Source organism: Pleurodeles waltl, chromosome 2_1 (genome assembly GCF_031143425.1).
Source record: "Pleurodeles waltl isolate 20211129_DDA chromosome 2_1, aPleWal1.hap1.20221129, whole genome shotgun sequence".
Lineage (NCBI taxonomy): Eukaryota > Metazoa > Chordata > Amphibia > Caudata > Salamandridae > Pleurodeles > Pleurodeles waltl.
The window spans coordinates 366,110,157-366,132,973 of record NC_090438.1 but is presented as its reverse complement, the minus strand read 5'-3'; the positions used below and the strand labels follow the sequence as shown (position 1 = coordinate 366,132,973).

Genomic DNA, 22,817 nt, shown 5'->3' with positions numbered 1-22,817 from the left:
CTGGCTCTGGTAGCATGTTAACATCAAATATCATGTTAACCCTTGGGACCGATCTTGGTGCAGACAAAATCAGGAAGAGAGTAAGGTTACTCTGCTTTCATCAGGAAAGAGTGGGACACGGCTAAGTACTCAAACTGCCTTGGATAGGTGAATGCTGTCATTGTTACGAGGAATCTAACATTTCAGCACTGGGAAGGATGTCATGTATTTGGTAATCCAAGATCAAAAGAGACTCCGACTGAATTTATAACACGTACAGCATAAAGCACATCTGCACCGTTTATGTAACAATTGAGTCGGAAATATATACTTTGTGGCAGGCATACTGGCAGTACAATTCTGGAAATTTGTTGGAAAATATCAGTATTGCTTTGCACTTAATGATAGACATTTATTTATTTTAAAAGGTTTTCAGATAATTGCAGGAGGAACGAAATTGACAAGAACTGTTCTTTTTATATGAGATAAAATAAGGACTGTGTTGATTGACTCGCTCTAGGAGATATAGAACAATTTAGAAAGAACGCACAGGGAACTAGCCAAGCTATATAAGTGCTTGCAATCCTGACAGGATATTGTCAACGGCAAAACAACAATTGCCATTATAAAATGAGGGAGACGTTAAAGAAAAGTGAGATTTACAACAATAAATCAAGCCAGGCTTGCACAAATGATTTCATATTTGATCACCCTGATAGCCAAAACTACAAGGGGCAATCAACATGCTATCTCTATGGTCTGCACCTATATAGTGTGCGTTTTGTTTTTTACTTTGGCATGCAAGACAGCCACGTAGTATACTCATCTTCCCAATTTGTCAAGCTCGAAACCTGTTCTGTTTTAAGAATGTCATAGCAAATAGTTAGATTACCTCATGCACATTTTCAAAAGTAAAAAGAAACATTTTACAGGATACCAGATTGTCAGAACTGCTCAAAGGCAGGGTTAGATCTGACATTCTTGGCGGTATTTTTCCAAACATTTGCATTCACTCCCTTGTTTTTCTGAATTTGTTTTGTTGACATTAGGGCTCTTTGCACGTTACCTCTGCTAAACAGTGCTAAAGTGCTTATGTTCTCTCCTTAAAGCATGGTAAAATTGGCCTACACCTAATTTTCACAATTAATTTACTTGTAAGTCCCTAGTTGGTGGTACTTCTTGTAACGAAGGCCTGTAAATTAAATGCTACTAGTTGGAAACAGCACTCACTGTCCCAGCCACTAAAGTACCACTGTAGAACGTGTCTCAGACCTGCCACTGCAGCCTGTAGTTTCAAAACCATTTGCCAATAAAATCATTTGCGAGGCCTAAACCTTCCTTTTAATACCGACAGGTCTTATAACACTTCAATGCTTGTTCTTATAAGTCTTGGTAATATGTATAAGTCACCCCTAAGGTAGGCCCTAAAGGCTCACAGGGCAGGGTGCATAGCATTTAAAAACTAGGATATGTGTACTAAAGTTTTACATGTCCTGACAGAGAAAATCTCCTAGTTAGTTTCACTGTTGCAAGGCTACCTTTCCCTTACACTAACACTGAGTTGCCTTTTTCAACATAATAAGTGCTAACATCAGATTGGGAAGAGATAGATAAATGAGGTTTACACTTGAACAAATTGTAATTGAAATTCCTCTTTAATGGTATAGTTGGAATTTAAGTTACAATTTTGAAAATGCCTCTTTTCGAAAGTTGACATTTTCCTGCCAGTCCAACTGTGCATTTCTGCCAGTGTCCTGGGTCACAAGACTGTAAATGGCTCTGCTGTTGTGGGTTGTGTATTGCTTCCAGACAGTGAGACAAAAGAAGCCTAGGTATGAAGGGAGAGGGTCTTCCTGGCAGGATGGCTGGGGGAGATGTACCCTGCCCTGATTACACTTCAAAGGTGCTCTTTGCAACACACACATAAGAACCTTACACCAGGCCTGCCCTTGCCTTTGCCACCTTAGACAATTTGGAGCCAGGACCGGGGGAAGGAAAAGAACTGACCAAAAGCAATTTTGTGGGTAGGAGAAGGAATCCCCCCACACAAAGGCTGGCACCAGCTTAATAAACAGGACCTGCAGAAATTCTCTTCAGGACACTCTTGGACCTGTGATGATTCAGAAGAAGAACTGCCCTTCTGTTAGAGGAAGATGGACTGCCTCACTGACCAAAGAAGGATTGGAAATGCTCCCCATGAAGCCAGGCTACCCAGAGTGACTTCAAGTTTATGTTGGCTGATCTCCTGTATGAGCTACATGGACAAAACAAGCTTCCAGAGGCCTCCCTGCAACTGCCTAGCTAACCAGCAGAAACTGGACCTGCCTGGACCTGCCTGAGCCCTGCTCCTGGCCTCTGCTGGAGAACATTCTGATTCCCAAGAGGTGCCCTGCAGGTCCTGGACCCTTGGCTGGCAAGGGTGAGAACTCCTGCTGAAGAAAAGGTGAGGATGCAAAAGTATTGGACTCCTTGCAAATGCAGTGATCTCTTTGCACTGAGAATCGACCACCTGCTATGACAGCCAATGCAGCGTTTAAACAGGACCTGTTCTTTACACCCATTGAGACCATCCATGATGACCAACAACGAGAGACCTGCAGTTCGTGCCATCAGTGACCACCCGTGATGATCAACCAACGCAACACTCCATTGATGATTGGCTTTTTGCACTACAAAAATGACTGTCAGCAACACTGGACCTGCTTCTCATGCCGACAGTCTTCTGCTCGCAGCCCCCACCAATGCAAATAGCAGCCTTTGCTCTGGATTGAGAAGGTAACTCTTCAGCTGGACTAACCTGGTCCCAATATCTAACCCATGCTTCATCTTTGACAGACTGAACTTTTCCCCGGCCTGGCATGACCAGATAACCGTAGGTGTTGTTTTTTTTTAACTCTGACACTATTTTCACCTAAACATTAAAAACTCATAGCTCCCATTCTACTGGTTGGATGTTTGTTTTTTAGAATTATTTTATTTACAAAAAGTTAGGCCATCATCACGAACCTGGCGGTCCAAAGACCGCCAGGGCCGCTGTGGCGGTGTCACTGTCGACGGGCTGGCGGTGAATACCGCCAAATTAGGAGTTTGGCGGTTTGACCGAAGCGAAACCGTCGAGCCTCCACCTGTCCCACCACATTACCGCATTTCGCCGGGCTGGTGGTGAGCACCTCCAGCACGGCACATGGCGTGATACCGCTAGTGGTATCATGAGGCGGGAGACCGCCAGCATTTTTCTAGCGGTCACACCACCAGAGAAAGCTGGTGGTCTTGCACTCTGGTGTCAGGAATAAGCATTCCTGTTGCCAGGATACACTTGCACACACGTGCACATACCTGCACACATGCACTCACACACTTTTACACACAAACACCCCTCCACTTAACCACGCAAACGCGACATACACACACATTCACACTGACAAACATACACCCCACTCATGCACACATTCACTCTCCACTCCCTCTTCCCCTCCCTGTGTGCATACATACATTCACACACACCCCCTGCACCGCATACACACACTCACCCGCTCTCCCCATCCACTCTCACAAACACTCACCCACCCTCCCCATCCACACACAGTCGCTCACACACGCAGACACGAGCCCACAAACACTCCCCCTGCATTCAAGACATTCACACACGCACTCACTCACACACACACACACACACGCACGCACCCTCCTGTGTCAGAGAATCCACTAACCTTGTTTGACGAGTAGGTCGTCCCGAGGGGGTCCTTGTGCTTCCACTGTCGGCAGCGTTTTGTCATCTGGAGACCGCCATACCATATTACGAGTTGTAATACGGGGTACGGTCTCTTTTTTGCATGGTAGTGGCGGTACCACCTCTGCACCACTGACCGCCAGCACGGCTGGTCTCAGAATTCCACCCGATTTTGGGAGTCATATTAGGGCGAACTTAAGCCCACCAGCACTGGCGGTATTTCGGTCCCCGCGGCATCGGCGGTCCTTGGAAAAGACCACTTATTGGTGATGAGGACCTTAGTCTATTTTTCTAAAGTGGTTTGGGATTTTTTTGTGTTGTGTTTTTTATTACTGTTTGTGTGCAGCATAATCCTTTAGACATTGCCTTTGTCCCAAGCTACCAGAGGGTTGAGCAGAGGTTTATTTAGTGACTTTTGTGGTTCAACCTGACAAGGATTGTGTTTATTATTTGAGTGGGGCTTGCACCCCTCTCAACTAATAACTCCATTTTTTACAGGCAGTCTTCAAATGTATGACAGAAGAATGTAGCAGTTATCCAAAAAACCTTGCATTCTGCAAGTTGTTTTAGGGCCTTTATTGCTCTACATTCAAATACCTGCAAACCCGTAGCCCTCTCATCTCCAACTTCAATTACAAGTATGCCTTTAAATGCTCAAGGTCTGCTTTTAACTCTTTGTGCCCCTTCATATGACTGCAGCAATTGTTTTGTAACATAAAAGAGCTTAGAAATCCTCCTATGAAAACCAAACAGAGGGGCGTGGCCTGCAGCCGGCAGAGATGGCTGCCTAATAGGGTAGCTCCAGTTCCCCCTAAACATAATCCTGCATCATCTTCCCATACTGCTGCCTCGGCGGGTGCTGGCTGTATGCCCTGGAACCCTCTGCCCTGTTTGTATGCCCCCCCAGTGCAGAGAAGGGAAAGTGCTGCCTGGTCTGGGGACCCCTGATTGCCTGTTCTGAACCCTGGGAGTGGAGCACGGGTGCCACAGGGGGCCAAGCTGTGTGGGCAGCGCAGACCGAAGAAGTGCGGACCTGCTGTGGTGACCATTTGGGTGGGCTGGCAGCCCTGTATGTGGCAACAACGGGCAGCGCGGGTAAGTGTGTTGGGACTGCTATGCTTCTTGGGCTGCCTAACTCTACTCTAGCCTGCAGGTGAGGCAAACGTAACTGCACTGGAGGTTGGGGAGCCTGAACTGTGAGAACTGTGGCCAGCCGACCCATGGCCCCGCTTGCTGTACCAGCCTGTGCGTCCCCTATCCCTCGTAACAGTGCTATAGAATGTATGGCACCTACCGGGTTGCTTCCACTCGGAGTGATCCGTTCGGCTCCCGGTGGTGCGCATGAAAAGTTTCTGTAGTGGAAAAAGCAGTGCAACCTGGACACTAAGGTAAACCATACCTGGAGGCAGTGGTGAGTCACACCCGGAATTGTTGTGAGGACATGGTGACACCCATGAACTGCAGAGTTGGTGCAAGTAGACACAGTCCTGCCCCTTCACAACAATAGTGCTGTGGTGGGCTAAGGGGGCTGACCTGGGACCCTCCCCCAGCTGGAACCAGTCCTGCGACCAACAAACTGTCAACTGCTCTCCCACTCTGATTTCCCCCTGATGTGTATGGTTCTTTCGCTGATCTCTGACTGCTGGCTCGTGATGGGGACACACTGGGGTGCGCTGGCTATGGAACATTGCCTACAAGTTAACCATATCCCCACACTTGTACCGCTTGTGGTCCTGGAAGAATATTCAGTACAAGGAGCACTGTTGATGCAAGATTTACCTCCCATGAGGTGGAGCTTGGGAATACCTGTTTGACCCTGTGTACAGGGTGTCTTAATATAAAGTCAATGTCACTTATGGTATCACCCTTGAAAACACATAAGTAGATTAGACACTGCAGAGCTCCAGTAAGCGTCTGTTGAAATGTTCAACATAAAATAGCATTGTTGATGAAACATAAGAGTCCTTGTGGCCCTGTACTGTGTTACCCAACTGACATATTGTACTGACTTATTCTTCCCGGCAATTTTGTTAATAACTGCACAATCTTTCAGACTAGAATGGTACTGTCGGTCCTGTGCACCAGCTTGACCTAATTTTGTGTCCCCGAAGTGGGAATACTCTCAGGTCTCCTTCTTTATTTCTCCTCTCTGTTGTGGTCATACTCTCCCCATTGCAATGAGGGCATAACATTAGAAGTTTGTAAGACTTTAATTTTCCACTGGGTGGAGGGGGGCATAGGGCCTGGGAGTCTAGGCACTGGGGTGGTAATGCAGAGGTGGTGCCTTATGACCACCTCAGGCTACTGTTCCCAGCCAAGCATATAGGTTCTAGTTCATAAACTTTGGTTAACTAAAACACAGAAGCAGGGGTAACAGGTACGGGGACTATGGAGGAGTGCACTGCCTACTTCATGACAGCGCAAATTTGAGTTACTGCCCACAGGGTCGGGCATTGTGGGAAATGGTTCTCTTGTTATTGCTGTTGTTATTTGGGGGGGAAAGGCTGTTCAGAAAAAGATATGATGGTGCATATTAAACACAATGATGGATGTGAATGCCTGGCCTTTATGCTATCAACATTCGATGTAACTGATGGCAGATGAGGTATTTAAACTCCTGACATGGAATGTCAGGTGCCTAGCACACATGGAAAAAAGAGGTAGATTTTATGCCTACCTCAAACGTTATCGCATATCTGTGGCCTTCCTTCAAGAAACATGTGGGGTGAGTAAAAGATGGCAAGGACAATTGTTTGCTACATCTTACTCTGGCTATGCACACAGTGCCATGATTTGGGTGGCTCCCGGGGTCTCCTTCCACCACAGGGGTCATGTAGTAGACCCAGAAGGCTGTTTTGTTATTCTGCTAGGTGCACTTGGTGGGCATGAGATGTGTTTTCTGAATGTATATGTCCCCCAACAATGATTTCCCACAATTTGTTGTCAACAGCTACAGCCCCATACTTGATAACGAAGTTGATATTGATGGGTGACTGTAACTGTGTTCTGGATGGAATGTTGGACCATGAGCCTCCCTGAGATATAACAAAGCCACATTTGACTGGACAACTGAAAGAAATGATACGGAGCTTAGGCCTCCTGGATGTGTTGAGAGATAGACACCCGAGCTCCAGAGTGTTCTCCTATTACACCCCAGCAGCGAGGACGCATAGCCTAGACTACTGTTTGATGAACCCTGTGTTGGTACAACGGGTCCAGGAAGCATCCTACTTAGTAAAATATATATCTGATTACTTCCCACTTCTGGTGAGTCTGAAAACGGGCTATGGTCGGCCTGCAGTGCCCTTGTGGCATCTGCGTGCTGAGGAGCTGACAGACAGTGAGGACCTGGCTTGGCAGTTCGGTCTGGACTGTTCTCATGAGGAACAGGGTCAAGACTGATTTGCATATGGCTGGGTCCAAACTGGGGTGGCATGGTGAGCAAAAGAACAATGGATTAAACCCAGATCTATGACTGGGGGTGAGTGTTTGACAATGTTCAGCATTCCGTCCATCACTTGTTGTTTTTGCTTTGTCGCCCTAAGTGGGAAGGGTATGCCCAGACGTGGGTCCCGTGCTTCCCATGCCACTGGATTCAAGCTAGCCTGGCTGATGAGGGGTGAAACCCCGAAACCGGTCCCAGGATGCTTGTTTCCGGTCCAGTGAGGACCTGGCTTGGCAGTTCGGTCTGGACTGTTCTCATGAGGAACAGGGTCAAGACTGATTTGCATATGGCTGGGTCCAAACTGGGGTGGCATGGTGAGCAAAAGAACGATGGATTAAACCCAGATCTATGACTGGGGGTGAGTGTTTGACAATGTTCAGCATTCCGTCCATCACTTGTTGTTTTTGCTTTGTCGCCCTAAGTGGGAAGGGTATGCCCAGACGTGGGTCCCGTGCTTCCCATGCCACTGGATTCAAGCTAGCCTGGCTGATGAGGGGTGAAACCCCGAAACCGGTCCCAGGATGCTTGTTTCCGGTCCAGTGAGGACCTGGCTTGGCAGTTCGGTCTGGACTGTTCTCATGAGGAACAGGGTCAAGACTGATTTGCATATGGCTGGGTCCAAACTGGGGTGGCATGGTGAGCAAAAGAACGATGGATTAAACCCAGATCTATGACTGGGGGTGAGTGTTTGACAATGTTCAGCATTCCGTCCATCACTTGTTGTTTTTGCTTTGTCGCCCTAAGTGGGAAGGGTATGCCCAGACGTGGGTCCCGTGCTTCCCATGCCACTGGATTCAAGCTAGCCTGGCTGATGAGGGGTGAAACCCCGAAACCGGTCCCAGGATGCTTGTTTCCGGTCCAGTGAGGACCTGGCTTGGCAGTTCGGTCTGGACTGTTCTCATGAGGAACAGGGTCAAGACTGATTTGCATATGGCTGGGTCCAAACTGGGGTGGCATGGTGAGCAAAAGAACGATGGATTAAACCCAGATCTATGACTGGGGGTGAGTGTTTGACAATGTTCAGCATTCCGTCCATCACTTGTTGTTTTTGCTTTGTCGCCCTAAGTGGGAAGGGTATGCCCAGACGTGGGTCCCGTGCTTCCCATGCCACTGGATTCAAGCTAGCCTGGCTGATGAGGGGTGAAACCCCGAAACCGGTCCCAGGATGCTTGTTTCCGGTCCAGTGAGGACCTGGCTTGGCAGTTCGGTCTGGACTGTTCTCATGAGGAACAGGGTCAAGACTGATTTGCATATGGCTGGGTCCAAACTGGGGTGGCATGGTGAGCAAAAGAACGATGGATTAAACCCAGATCTATGACTGGGGGTGAGTGTTTGACAATGTTCAGCATTCCGTCCATCACTTGTTGTTTTTGCTTTGTCGCCCTAAGTGGGAAGGGTATGCCCAGACGTGGGTCCCGTGCTTCCCATGCCACTGGATTCAAGCTAGCCTGGCTGATGAGGGGTGAAACCCCGAAACCGGTCCCAGGATGCTTGTTTCCGGTCCAGTGAGGACCTGGCTTGGCAGTTCGGTCTGGACTGTTCTCATGAGGAACAGGGTCAAGACTGATTTGCATATGGCTGGGTCCAAACTGGGGTGGCATGGTGAGCAAAAGAACGATGGATTAAACCCAGATCTATGACTGGGGGTGAGTGTTTGACAATGTTCAGCATTCCGTCCATCACTTGTTGTTTTTGCTTTGTCGCCCTAAGTGGGAAGGGTATGCCCAGACGTGGGTCCCGTGCTTCCCATGCCACTGGATTCAAGCTAGCCTGGCTGATGAGGGGTGAAACCCCGAAACCGGTCCCAGGATGCTTGTTTCCGGTCCAGTGAGGACCTGGCTTGGCAGTTCGGTCTGGACTGTTCTCATGAGGAACAGGGTCAAGACTGATTTGCATATGGCTGGGTCCAAACTGGGGTGGCATGGTGAGCAAAAGAACGATGGATTAAACCCAGATCTATGACTGGGGGTGAGTGTTTGACAATGTTCAGCATTCCGTCCATCACTTGTTGTTTTTGCTTTGTCGCCCTAAGTGGGAAGGGTATGCCCAGACGTGGGTCCCGTGCTTCCCATGCCACTGGATTCAAGCTAGCCTGGCTGATGAGGGGTGAAACCCCGAAACCGGTCCCAGGATGCTTGTTTCCGGTCCAGTGAGGACCTGGCTTGGCAGTTCGGTCTGGACTGTTCTCATGAGGAACAGGGTCAAGACTGATTTGCATATGGCTGGGTCCAAACTGGGGTGGCATGGTGAGCAAAAGAACGATGGATTAAACCCAGATCTATGACTGGGGGTGAGTGTTTGACAATGTTCAGCATTCCGTCCATCACTTGTTGTTTTTGCTTTGTCGCCCTAAGTGGGAAGGGTATGCCCAGACGTGGGTCCCGTGCTTCCCATGCCACTGGATTCAAGCTAGCCTGGCTGATGAGGGGTGAAACCCCGAAACCGGTCCCAGGATGCTTGTTTCCGGTCCAGTGAGGACCTGGCTTGGCAGTTCGGTCTGGACTGTTCTCATGAGGAACAGGGTCAAGACTGATTTGCATATGGCTGGGTCCAAACTGGGGTGGCATGGTGAGCAAAAGAACGATGGATTAAACCCAGATCTATGACTGGGGGTGAGTGTTTGACAATGTTCAGCATTCCGTCCATCACTTGTTGTTTTTGCTTTGTCGCCCTAAGTGGGAAGGGTATGCCCAGACGTGGGTCCCGTGCTTCCCATGCCACTGGATTCAAGCTAGCCTGGCTGATGAGGGGTGAAACCCCGAAACCGGTCCCAGGATGCTTGTTTCCGGTCCAGTGAGGACCTGGCTTGGCAGTTCGGTCTGGACTGTTCTCATGAGGAACAGGGTCAAGACTGATTTGCATATGGCTGGGTCCAAACTGGGGTGGCATGGTGAGCAAAAGAACGATGGATTAAACCCAGATCTATGACTGGGGGTGAGTGTTTGACAATGTTCAGCATTCCGTCCATCACTTGTTGTTTTTGCTTTGTCGCCCTAAGTGGGAAGGGTATGCCCAGACGTGGGTCCCGTGCTTCCCATGCCACTGGATTCAAGCTAGCCTGGCTGATGAGGGGTGAAACCCCGAAACCGGTCCCAGGATGCTTGTTTCCGGTCCAGTGAGGACCTGGCTTGGCAGTTCGGTCTGGACTGTTCTCATGAGGAACAGGGTCAAGACTGATTTGCATATGGCTGGGTCCAAACTGGGGTGGCATGGTGAGCAAAAGAACGATGGATTAAACCCAGATCTATGACTGGGGGTGAGTGTTTGACAATGTTCAGCATTCCGTCCATCACTTGTTGTTTTTGCTTTGTCGCCCTAAGTGGGAAGGGTATGCCCAGACGTGGGTCCCGTGCTTCCCATGCCACTGGATTCAAGCTAGCCTGGCTGATGAGGGGTGAAACCCCGAAACCGGTCCCAGGATGCTTGTTTCCGGTCCAGTGAGGACCTGGCTTGGCAGTTCGGTCTGGACTGTTCTCATGAGGAACAGGGTCAAGACTGATTTGCATATGGCTGGGTCCAAACTGGGGTGGCATGGTGAGCAAAAGAACGATGGATTAAACCCAGATCTATGACTGGGGGTGAGTGTTTGACAATGTTCAGCATTCCGTCCATCACTTGTTGTTTTTGCTTTGTCGCCCTAAGTGGGAAGGGTATGCCCAGACGTGGGTCCCGTGCTTCCCATGCCACTGGATTCAAGCTAGCCTGGCTGATGAGGGGTGAAACCCCGAAACCGGTCCCAGGATGCTTGTTTCCGGTCCAGTGAGGACCTGGCTTGGCAGTTCCGTCTGGACTGTTCTCATGAGGAACAGGGTCAAGACTGATTTGCATATGGCTGGGTCCAAACTGGGGTGGCATGGTGAGCAAAAGAACGATGGATTAAACCCAGATCTATGACTGGGGGTGAGTGTTTGACAATGTTCAGCATTCCGTCCATCACTTGTTGTTTTTGCCTTGAGCTGACAGACCTGCCATTTGCTACCATGATTCACAAGGAGCTGAATCATAATTTTCTGGAAACTTGGAGTAGCTCAAGTAGTAGGGCCATGGTTGGGATGCCATGAAGGTGGTGATAAGAGGGGTTTGTCTGAAAACCAGATATGGGGTGAGACAACAGCTGGTCCATGACCTGACGACTAATAAGTCATACCTGCGGGATATAGAACAGGCCCTCCCCTCCCAGCCTCAGAAAATGGAGGAATGGCTTCACACTCGTGGTGAACTCCTGGAGGACTGGCGGAGATTACAAAAATATATCCATACCACATACCGTTAACGACTGCATGCAGAGGGTGACAAGATAGGTTCCCTGCTGGCGTGGCTAGTGCAATAGCTGGAATCCAGAGATTCAATACTGGCAATACTTAATAGGAATGGCACACTGGTCAACTCTCAGATAGTCATAAATGAACAGTTCAGGGATTATCTTGAAAAGGTATGTGCTTAGAGGGGTGGAGCTGAGGATAACAGTGTAGAAGTTTTCCTGGCAGATATAGATGTCCCTAGGTTGGGTTCAGAGGGAAGGGAGGCATTAGAGGAAGATGTAACAAGAGAGGAGATTAATACAACAATGCTTTGCCAAAAACCAGCAAAACCACCAGGAGGGGATGGCCTACTGGCTGAATTCTACCCTAAATATGCAGACGTAATAGTGGCTAGACTCCTTGAGGTACACTAGGAGGCGCTACTGTGTAGCAGCCTCCAGGACACAATGCATGAAGCACAGGTAATCATGATTTCGAAGCAGGGTAAACACCTATTGGAAGCTTCATCATATGGACCACTTTCAATGCTAAACTTTGATGTCAAAATCTTAAGTGGTCCTTTAGCTACATGGCTACTACCATATTTACTGACGCTAATACATGACAACCTGTGCAGCTTCATCCCCCAAAGGAGTACCATGTATAATCTGCATTGTTTATTTCACATTGTTCATTCCCCGAGTTTACAACAGGATGCTTACACTCTAGTATTCAATTCTGTTTCGTGGTAGTATCTCTGGTCCGTTTTGGCGCATATGGGCCTTGGACCAAAATATGTCTCCTGGGTGGAATTATTATATGCAGAACTGAGAGCTACAGTTAAGACTGGAGGAATGATATCTCTGTGCTTTCACCTGCGTTGGGCACACAGCAGGGTTGTCCCCTGTTGCCCCTATTATTCGCCATTACAATGGAGCCTCTGAGGATACTCCTACAGAGATGCCTGAGCCCCTGGGGGCTCCTAGTTGGTGACTGTTAGAAATGGGGTTTTTGGTTGGCAGTCAGGTTACCCTCTGTCCAAGAAAAAACCCTCACTCTAGTCAGGGTAAGTCACACACAATCCAAGATTATCCTGTGCCCACCCTCTGGTAGCTTGGCACGAGCAGTCAGGCTTAACTTAGAAGGCAATGTGTAAAGTATTTGTGCAATAAATCATACAATACCACCATATAGCACCACAAAAATACATCACACAGTGTTTAGAAAAATATATAATATTTATCAGGATAATTGTAGGTCAAAACGAATAAAGTTGCAATGTGAATTTGTAGAGATATCACTGAAAAGTGATATAAAGGGGGTCATTCTGACCCTGGTGGTAAATACCGCCAGGGCGGAGGTTGGCGGTAGCACCGCCAACAGGCTGGCGGTGCTCCGCCGGGCATTCTGACTGCGGCGGTACAGCCACGGCTAGAAGCGAAAAGCCGGCGGTGTACCGCCGACTTTCCGCTGCCCATGGGAATCCGCCATGGCGGCGCAGCTTGCGGCGCCATGGGGATTCTGACACCCCATACCGCCATCCTGTTCCTGGCGGTTCGCCCGCCAGGAACAGGATGGCGGTATGGGGTGTCGAGGGGCCCCCGTAAGAGGGCCCCACAAAGATTTTCACTGTCTGCTGTGCACCCGTCGCACCCCTTCAACTCCGCCGGCTCAATTCTGAGCCGGCTTCCTTGTTAACGGGGCTTTCCCGCTGGGACGGCCGGCGGTCTTCTGGCGGTCGCCCGCCGGCCCCGCGGGAAAGCCAGAATGACCGCCGCTGTCTTTTGACCGCGGAGCGGTCTTTTGGCGGGAACCGCTTGGCGGGCGGCGACTGCCGACCACCGCGGTCAGAATCACCCCCACAGTGTCTTAAGTCTTTAAAAAGCAGACAAAGTCTCTTTCAAGCACAAAGTACCTGGTTTGGAGTGGAAAATCTCCTCAGAGGGCCACAGAAGAAGAGATACGTGGAAAAATGGTGTGTGCGTCGATTTCTCCCCAGCACACACGGACTTGCGTTGTTATTTTTCACGCGGGGAAGTCGTGCGTCGTTATCCGGCGCGCGGACAGTCTCTTTCTGTGGATCGCGGGGATTACCAGATGTCCTGGGTCTGTGCGTAGATTCTCCTGCTTGTTTTCCGGCTGCGCGTCGTTCTGCGGGACTGCGCGTCAAAGTTTCGCTTTCACAGCAGGTGTCGCGTCGATTTCTCCTCTGGAGGACGGGCGGCGTTGTCTTTGCGAGGCCGTGCGTCGAAGTTCCGGTTGTCCCGAAGGCGTCGCGCCGATCAGCGTCGGTGTGCGGCGTTTTTCTCGCCGCGGAACAAGCTGTGTGTCGAAAATTTCGGCGCACGAAGCGTCCAAGTGAAAAAGAGAAGTCTTTTTGGTCCTGAGACTTCAGGGAACAGGAGGCAAGCTCTATCCAAGCCCTTGGAGAGCACTTTCACAGCCAGACAAGAGTTCAGCAAGGCAGCAGGGCAACAGCAAGGCAGCAGTCCTTTGTAGAAAGCAGTCAGGTGAGTCCTTTAGGCAGCCAGGCAGTTCTTCTTGGCAGGATGCAGGTTCTGGTTCAGGTTTCTTCTCCAGCAAGTGTCTGATGAGGTAGGGCAGAGGCCCTGTTTTATACCCAAATGTGCCTTTGAAGTGGGGGAGACTTCAAAGAGTGGCTAAGAAGTGCACCAGGTCCCCTTTCGGTCCAATCCTGTCTGCCAGGGTCCCAGTAGGGGGTGTGGCAGTCCTTTGTGTGAGAGCAGGCCCTCCACCCTCCCAGCCCAGGAAGACCCATTCAAAATGCAGATGTATGCAAGTGAGGCTGAGTACGCTGTGTTTGGGGTGTGTCTGAGTGAATGCACAAGGAGCTGTCAACCAAGCCCAGCCAGACGTGGATTGTAAGGCACAGAAAGATTTAAGTGCAAAGAAATGCTCACTTTCTAAAAGTGGCATTTCTAGAATAGTAATATGAAATCCAACTTCACCAGTCAGCAGGATTTTGTATTACTATTCTGGCCATACTAAATATGACCTTCCTACTCCTTTCAGATCAGCAGCTACCACTTCAATATTGTATGAGGGCAGACCCAATGTTAGCCTATGAAGGGAGCAGGCCTCACAGTAGTGCAAAACGAATTTAGGAGTTTTACACTACCAGGACATGTAAACTACACAGGTACATGTCCTACCTTTCCCCCACACAGCACCCTGCTCTAGGGGTTACCTAGGGCACACATTAGAGGTGACTTATATGTGGAGAAAGGGGAGGTTTAGGCTTGGCAAGTACTTTTAAATGCCAAGTCGAGGTGCCAGTGAAACTGCACACACAGGCCATGCAATGGCAGGCCTGAGACAAGGAAAAGGGGCTACTTAAGTGGGTGGCACAACCAGTGCTGCAGGCCCACTAGTAGCATTTAATCTACCGGCCCTAGGCACATATAGTGCACATTACTAGGGACTTATAAGTAAATTAAATAGTCCAATTAGGTATGATCCAAGATAACCATGTTTAAAGGGAGAGAGCATATGCACTTTAGCACTGGTTAGCAGTGGTAAAGTGCGCAGAGTCTAAAAGCCAGCAAAAACAGTGTCCAAAAAGTGGAGGGAGGCAGGCAAAAAGTTTTGGGTGACCACCCTAAGGCTGTCAGGTCTAACATGTGTCCCCCCCAGCTGAAAGTGGGGAGAGCTACCCGACCTCCTGGGAGCTCTCATCGCTAAGGCGGAAGTATCTGGAGAGACCATCAGCATTGGCGTGGTCAACCCCTGGGCGATGCTCCACCGTAAAGTCCATCCCCTGTAGGGAAATGGACCACCTCAAGAGTTTTGGATTCTCACCCCTCATCTGCATAAGCCATCTGAGGGGCCTGTGGTCTGTCTGAACGCGGAAGTGAGTCCCAAACAGGTAGGGTCTTAGCTTCTTCAGTGCCCAGACCACAGCAAAAGCTTCTCTCTCAATAGCACTCCACCTCTGTTCCCGTGGTAATAGCCTTCTGCTAATAAAGACTACTGATTGGTCTAGGCCCTCCTCATTTAGCTGTGCTAGGACCGCCCCTATGCCATGCTCTGAAACGTCTGTCTGCACGATAAATTCCTGGGAGTAGTCAGGGGCCTTGAGCACGGGAGCCGTGCACATGGCTTCCTTCAGAGAGTCAAAGGCTTTCTGACAAGCCTCTGTCCAATTCACCAACCTAGGTTGTTTCTTGGAAGTGAGTTCTGTCAAGGGTGACACAATGGTACCATAGCCCTTGACAAATCTGCGGTAGTATCCTGTGAGGCCTAAACAGGCTCTCAACTCAGTCTGTGTTCTAGGTGGTTGCCAGGCCTTGATAGTTTCAATCTTGGCCTGGAGTGGCTGCACCTTGCCACCACCCACTAGGTGTCCCAAGTACACCACGGAACCCTGCCCAATCTGGCACTTACTAGCCTTGATGGTCAGGCCTGCCTGTTGCAGGGCCTGAAGCACCTCCTTGAGGTGGAGCAGGTGTTCCTCCCAGCTGGAACTGTAGACAGCTATGTCATCCAGTTAGGCTGCACAGAAGGCATCCTTGCCAGCTAGGACCTCGTTAACCAACCTTTGGAAGGTAGCGGGGGCATTTTTCAACCCAAATGGCATCACCCGGAACTGGTAATGGCCCTCAGGGGTTGAAAATGCAGATCTCTCTTTAGCCCCCTCAGTCAGGGCGATCTGCCAGTATCCTGAAGTAAGATCAAACGTACTCAGGAACTTGGCAGCGCCCAGTCTGTCAACGAGCTCATCAGCTCGGGGGATGGGGTAAGCATCAGTCCGTGTGACTGAGTTGAGACCCCGGTAGTCCACACAGAACCGGAGTTCTGGCTTCGCACCTGGGGCAGTAGCCTTAGGGACCAACACCACCGGGCTGGCCCAGGGACTACTGGATTTCTCTATAACCCCTAAAGCTAACATCTTGGAGACCTCCTCCTTGATGCTGGCCTTCACCTTATCAGATAACCTGTAAATTTTGTTCTTCACAGGGAGACTGTCACCTGTGTCAATGTCATGAACACAGAGGGGGGTCAGTCCAGGAGTAAGGTAGAACAGGGGGGAGAACTGCTCCAACAGCTCATAGCAGTCTCCTTTCTGGTTTAGAGTCAGGGAGTCAGAGAGAATGACCCCTTTCACTGACCCATCACCTTCTTGGGCAGATAGGAGGTCGGGGAGAGGTTCACTCTCCTCTTCCATTCCTTCATCCGTGACCAGAAGTATGTTGACCTCAGACCTCTCAAAATGAGCCTTTAGTCGGTTGACATTGAGCACCCTTAGGGGGTTCCTAGGGGTTTGGAGGTCCACTAGGTAAGTGGCCTCCCCTTTCCGCTCCTTTACTTCAAATGGGCCAGACCAGCGATCCTGGAGAGCTCTAGGCACTACTGGCTCCATTACCCACACTTTGTCTCCAGGTTGAAACTCTACCAGGGTGGCCTTTGGTCATACCAGCATTTCATTACCTCTTGACTGGCCTCAAGGTTACTTTGGGCCTCTTTCCAGAAACGGTTCATCTGGTTGCGGAGGGCCAACATGTAGCTGAGGGGGCGCCTTTGGAGCTTTCTCCAACCCCTCCTTGACAATGCTTAAGGGTCCCCTGACAGGGTACCCATAGAGAAGCTCAAAGGGACTGAACCCCACCCCCCTCTGGGGGACCTCTCTGTAAGCAAAGAGAAGGCATGGTAAGAGGACGTCCCACTTACGCCTCATGGCCTCAGGAAGGCCACCAATCATGCCTTTCAAGGTCTTGTTGAATCTCTCCACAAGACCATCAGATTGGGGGTTATAGGGTGTGGTGAACTTGTAGGTTACACCACACGCATCCCACAGAGACTTCATGTATGCATACATGAAGTTAGTGCCTCTGTCAGACACTATCTCCTTTGGGAATCCCACACGGGTAAATATCCCCATCAGAGTTCTGGTCACCCCTGGTGCAGTTACGGTCCTCAGAGGGATTGCCTCTGGGTAACGGGTGGCATGGTCCACCAAAACCAGGATGAACCTGTTGCCTAGGGCAGTTTTGGGGTCCAATGGACCAACAATGTCGATGCCCACCCTTTCAAAGGGGGTGCCAACGACAGGAAGTGGAATCAGGGGGGTTTTAACCCTTTTTCCTGCTTTACCACTGGCCTGGCAGGTAGGACAAGATCTACAGAACTTATCTGAGTTTGTCCTCATTCTGGGCCAATAAAAGTGGGTGACAAACCTGTCAAAGGTCTTGCCTTGCCCCAAATGTCCTGCCAGGGGAATGTCGTGAGCCAGACCCAGTAGGAAGGGTCGGTAACACTGGGGGACCACCAGCGCACGCGCTGCCCCAATGGCCGGAACCTTAGGCTCACTGTAGAGGAGATAATTCTCCCAATATATGTGGTGATCGCCAGAGGATTCACCTGCCGCCTGGTCTGAGGCTTGCTTCCTCAGACCCACTAGAGTGGGACATTCTTTCTGCGCCTTGCAGAGTTCCTCCCTGGTGGGTCCACCCTCAACGTGCCAGCCAGCAAGCTCAGGAAGGTCACCTAGGGTGGCAATGTCTTCCCCAGTTGGTTCGGGAGCCTCCTCCTCAGGAGCCCCGTCAACCACTGCGGGAACTTCTGGGGCCGGTTCCCCACGCCCCTTGTCCCTCCTCTTGGCAGTTGTCTGGGCCATTGTTCCAGGCTCCAGACGCCCTTGACTTCCCTCTCGGTCAGCCATGGACCGCGTGGTCATGCAGACCCACTCAGGTAACCCTAACATCTCCAGGTGAGATCTGAGCTCTACTTCTTTCCAAGCAGTATGCTCAAGATCATTGCCTAACAGACAATCTACAGGCATGGCAGGACTCACAGCTACCTTCAGAGTACCAGAGACCCCCCTCCACTCAAAGGGAACCAGAGCCACCGGTAGGTGACTCTCACGATTGTCAGCGACTATGACCTGGTGTAATGTATTAGGGACTATCTGCTCTGTTGACACCAGCTGACTCTTGATAGTAGTCATACTGGCTCCTGTGTCACGCAGAGCCTCCACCTTCTGCCCATCAATGGTGACCCACTGCCTGTACTTGGAAGTATTTTGGGGCATGTGGGCTTTGGGCACCATCTCTCCTTCTCCCAGGGACACTAGGGAAATCTCTACCTGTTCCCCAAAGCTATCTGGGTCCATCCCCCCCCCAAGCGCTACACTAGTCAACCCAGGTGTCTGTCCGGTAGTGGACAGTGCCCTCTTGGAGCACTGGGGGTCGCCTTTATAGTGACCATACTGGTAACACTCCATGCTTGTGGGGTTGGATTTCCCTGACCTATCATACGTCCCTGGCTTTTTCCCAAATCTGGAAAAGGAATGGTTGCCACCCCCTCCCTGGGAATTCTTTTGGGGGCCTTTTGAGAGTTCCTTATCTGTAAGTTTATCTCCCCCCTCTTTCTTCTGTTGGGAACCCTGACCACCTTTGTGGGTGTCCCCCCCAGGTACCTTTTTGGACACTCTGGTGCTAACCCAGAGGTCCACCTCCTCAGCAAGCTTCCTGGGATCAGTCAGCTTACTATCTACCAAGTGCTGGCGCAACTCTGTATCGGTAACATTGAGTATATGCTCTCTCAGAATCAAGTCATATAGTCCTTTATAATTATCTACTTTGTTGCCCCGCACCCATCCATTCAGTGCCTTACTGGAAAAGTCAAAGAAATCTACCCATGTTTGTGTGGTTTGTTTGGTGCTGTCCCTGAACCTCTGACGGTATCCCTCAGGGGTCAGCCCAAACTTGGCAAGTAAAGTGGCTTTCTGAAGTGGGTATGTGTTTTGATCCGGTTGATCCAATGTGAGAAGTGTGTCCCTCCCCAATGGCGGCACATAACCCCACATAGCTACCCCCCATTGCCCTTCAGGAACCTCATGAGCCCTTAGTGCAACTTCTCCTTTTTGGAGGCCCCTTGGGTAGATACCCTCATTGCTCTGCAGAACCCTTTTAGTTGTTTGACTGTATATGTATCCAACAGGACTAGGTCAAAGTCTCCTATCTGAGACCCAGTCAGAGACATGTTGAGTGAGGATTTAGTTTTTGAAAATTGTCAGGAAAAAAACGAATTTGCAAAAAGAGATAAAAATCAAGTTGACCTTCAACTGTGGGTAGGTAGTGAAATACTTAGCTACTGTATGTCACTGCACAAATACAAGTCCTATCCTCACCACTGATCACCAATGTTAGAAATGGGGTTTTTGGTTGGCAGTCAGGTTACCCTCTGTCCAAGCAAAAACCCTCACTCTAGTCAGGGTAAGTTACAAACAATCCAAGATTATCCTGTGCCCACCCTCTGGTAGCTTGGCACGAGCAGTCAGGCTTAACTTAGAAGGCAATGTGTGTAGTATTTGTGCAATAAATCATACAATACCACCATATAGCACCACAAAAATACACCACTCAGTGTTTAGAAAAATATATAATATTTATCAGGATAATTGTAGGTCAAAACGAATTAAGTTGCAATGTGAATTTGTAGAGATATCACTGAAAAGTGATATAAAAGGGGTTATTCTAACTTTGGAGGAGTGTTAATCCGTCCCAAAAGTGACGGTAAAGTGACGGATATACCACCAGCCGTATTACGAGTTCCATAGGATATAATGGACTCGTAATACGGCTGGTGGTAAATCCGTCACTTTTCCGTCACTTTTGGGACGGATTAACACCTCCTCCAAAGTTAGAATAACCCCCAAAGTGTCTTAAGTCTTTAAAAAGCAAACAAAGTCTCTTTCAAGCACAAAGTACCTAGTTTGGAGTAGAAAATCTCCTCAGAGGGCCACAGAAGAAGAGATACGTGGAAAAATGGTGTGTGCGTTGATTTCTCCCCAGCACACACGGACTTGCGTCGTTATTTTTCACGCGGGGAAGTCGTGCGTCGTTATCCTGCGCGCGGACAGTCTCTATCTGTGGATCGTGGGGATTACCAGATGTCCCGGGTCTGTGCGTGGATTCTCCTGCTTGGTTTCGGGCTGCGCGTCGATCTGCGGGGCTGCGCGTCGAAGTTTCGCTCTCAGGGCAGGCGTCGCATCGATTTCTCCTCTGGAGGTCGGGCGGCGTTGTCCTTGCGAGGCCGTGCATCGAAGTTCCGGTCGTCCCGAAGGCGTCGCGTCGAGACTTCAGGGAACAAGAGGCAAGCTCTATCCAAGCCCTTGGAGAGCACTTTCACAGCCAGACAAGAGTTCAGCAAGGCAGCAGGGCAACAGCAAGGCAGCAGGCCTTTGTAGAAAGCAGTCAGGTGAGTCCTTTAGGCAGCCAGGCAGTTTTTCTTGGCAGGATGCAGGTTCTGGTTTCTTCTCCAGCAAGTGTCTGATGAGGTAGGGCAGAGGCCCTGTTTTATACCCAAATGTGGCTTTGAAGTGAGGGAGACTTCAAAGAGTGGCTAAGAAGTGCACCAGGTCCCCTTTCAGTCCAATCCTGTCTGCCAGGGTCCCAGTAGGGGTGTGGCAGTCCTTTGTGTGAGAGCAGGCCCTCCACCCTCCCACCCCAGGAAGACCCATTCAAAATGCAGATGTATGCAAGTGAGGCTGAGTACCCTGTGTTTGGGGTGTGTCTGAGTGAATGCACAAGGAGCTGTCAACCAAGCCCAGCCAGACGTGGATTGTAAGGCACAGAACGATTTAAGTGCAAAGAAATGCTCACTTTCTAAAAGTGGCATTTCTAGAATAGTAATATTAAATCCAACTTCACCAGTCAGCAGGATTTAGTATTACTATTCTGGCCATACTAAATATGACCTTCCTACTCCTTTCAGATCAGCAGATACCACTTCAATATTGTATGAGGGCAGCCCCAATGTTAGCCTATGAAGGGAGCAGGCCTCACAGTAGTGCAAAACTAATTTAGGAGTTTTACACTACCAGGACATGTAAACTACACAGGTACATGTCCTACCTTTCCCCCACACAGCACCCTGCTCTAGGGGTTACCTAGGGCACACATTAGAGGTGACTTATATGTGGAGAAAGGGGAGGCTTAGGCTTGGCAAGTACTTTTAAATGCCAAGTCGAGCTGTCAGTGAAACTGCACACACAGGCCATGCAATGGCAGGCCTGAGACAAGGAAAAGGGGCTACTTAAGTGGGTGGCACAACCAGTGCTGCAGGCCCACTAGTAGCAATTAATCTACCGACCCTAGGCACATATAGTGCACATTACTAGGGACCTATAAGTAAATGAAATAGTCCAGTCAGGTATGATCCAAGATAACCATGTTTAAAGGGAGAGAGCATATGCACTTTAGCACTGGTTAGCAGTGGTAAAGTGCGCAGAGTCTAAATGCCAGCAAAAACAGTGTCCAAAAAGTGGAGGGAGGCAGGCAAAAAGTTAGGGGTGACCATCCTAAGGCTGTCAGGTCTAACAGTGACACTACACACATGTACGCAGACAATGCCCTAATACACTTGTGCAACCCGACAGAGTTGATTCTGATATTAATGGATGCCCTGCAAATGTTTGGGGAAGGGTTGGACCTAGGAGTTAACCAACACAAATCCCGCTTGTTACCTTTGGGTACACTAGCCGGAACAGAACTCAGCCTTCTCCTAGACGTCAATGCCATGGGGTGCTGCAGGCCATAAATATTTAAGAATTAAACTAGCCTTTGAGAAACAATACTTTCTAGACCTTAACATTGGCAGAGTAGTGAGGAATTGTGTGCGTCGGTGCGCTTCTGGAAAGATCCCCTGCTTACCTTAATGGGCAGAGCTTCCCTGGTTAAAATGGTAGTATTGCCCCGCTGTTTGTATATCCTTCAAAATACATTATACGAGATACCCAGGAGATACTTTCATGAACTAGACAGCTTAATTGCAGAACTCCTGTGGGCAGATAAACACAAGCGAGTAGGATTGGCTATGCTCAAACAGGCATGGAACGGAGAGGTATTGAGCTCCCCAAATTGTAGCTTTGTTATCTGGCATTGCACCTACAACAAGTGGTGCATTGGCTAGATGAGGACGACATTTGGAAAAGTGTCTTCTGTGGGACACCCATGGGGACGGCACGCTCCCTGTGCTGCTCATCTGTGGAAAACATGTACCAGCAATGACCCCATTTCTGATATGCAAGGTGTGGAATGTCTGGGAACAGATGGTTACAATGGTGATTCGTAGAAAGCCTTATGTGCGTAACATGCCGATATGGGCATTGAAACCGTTTGCAGACATAACAATGACTATGTTGATTCAGAGGTGGTGGGATGGGGGGATGCGATATGCTGGGAGACCTGCATCTAGGCAGCAACTTTATCACACAGGAGGAAGCAGTGGACTCATTTAGACTGGGTCCTGGTCAATATTTACAATATGCTAAGATATCAGCTACAGTACATGGAATCTGGCCTTCCTTCCCAGAAGAACCCTTGCCTTCTCTAACTTTGACGGGATTACTGGACCTATTGGGATGTCGCTCACTGATTACCCATTTATATCGAGCCCTCAC

General features: G+C 49.5%; 1 protein-coding gene across 1 annotated transcript in view; it reads right to left on the bottom strand.

Moving 5' to 3' along the window:
- Nucleotides 1-22,817, bottom strand: part of LOC138265076 (connector enhancer of kinase suppressor of ras 2-like) — a 1,142,768-nt gene that overhangs the window by 844,902 nt on the left and 275,049 nt on the right. The gene's annotated exons all lie outside the window — the stretch shown is intronic.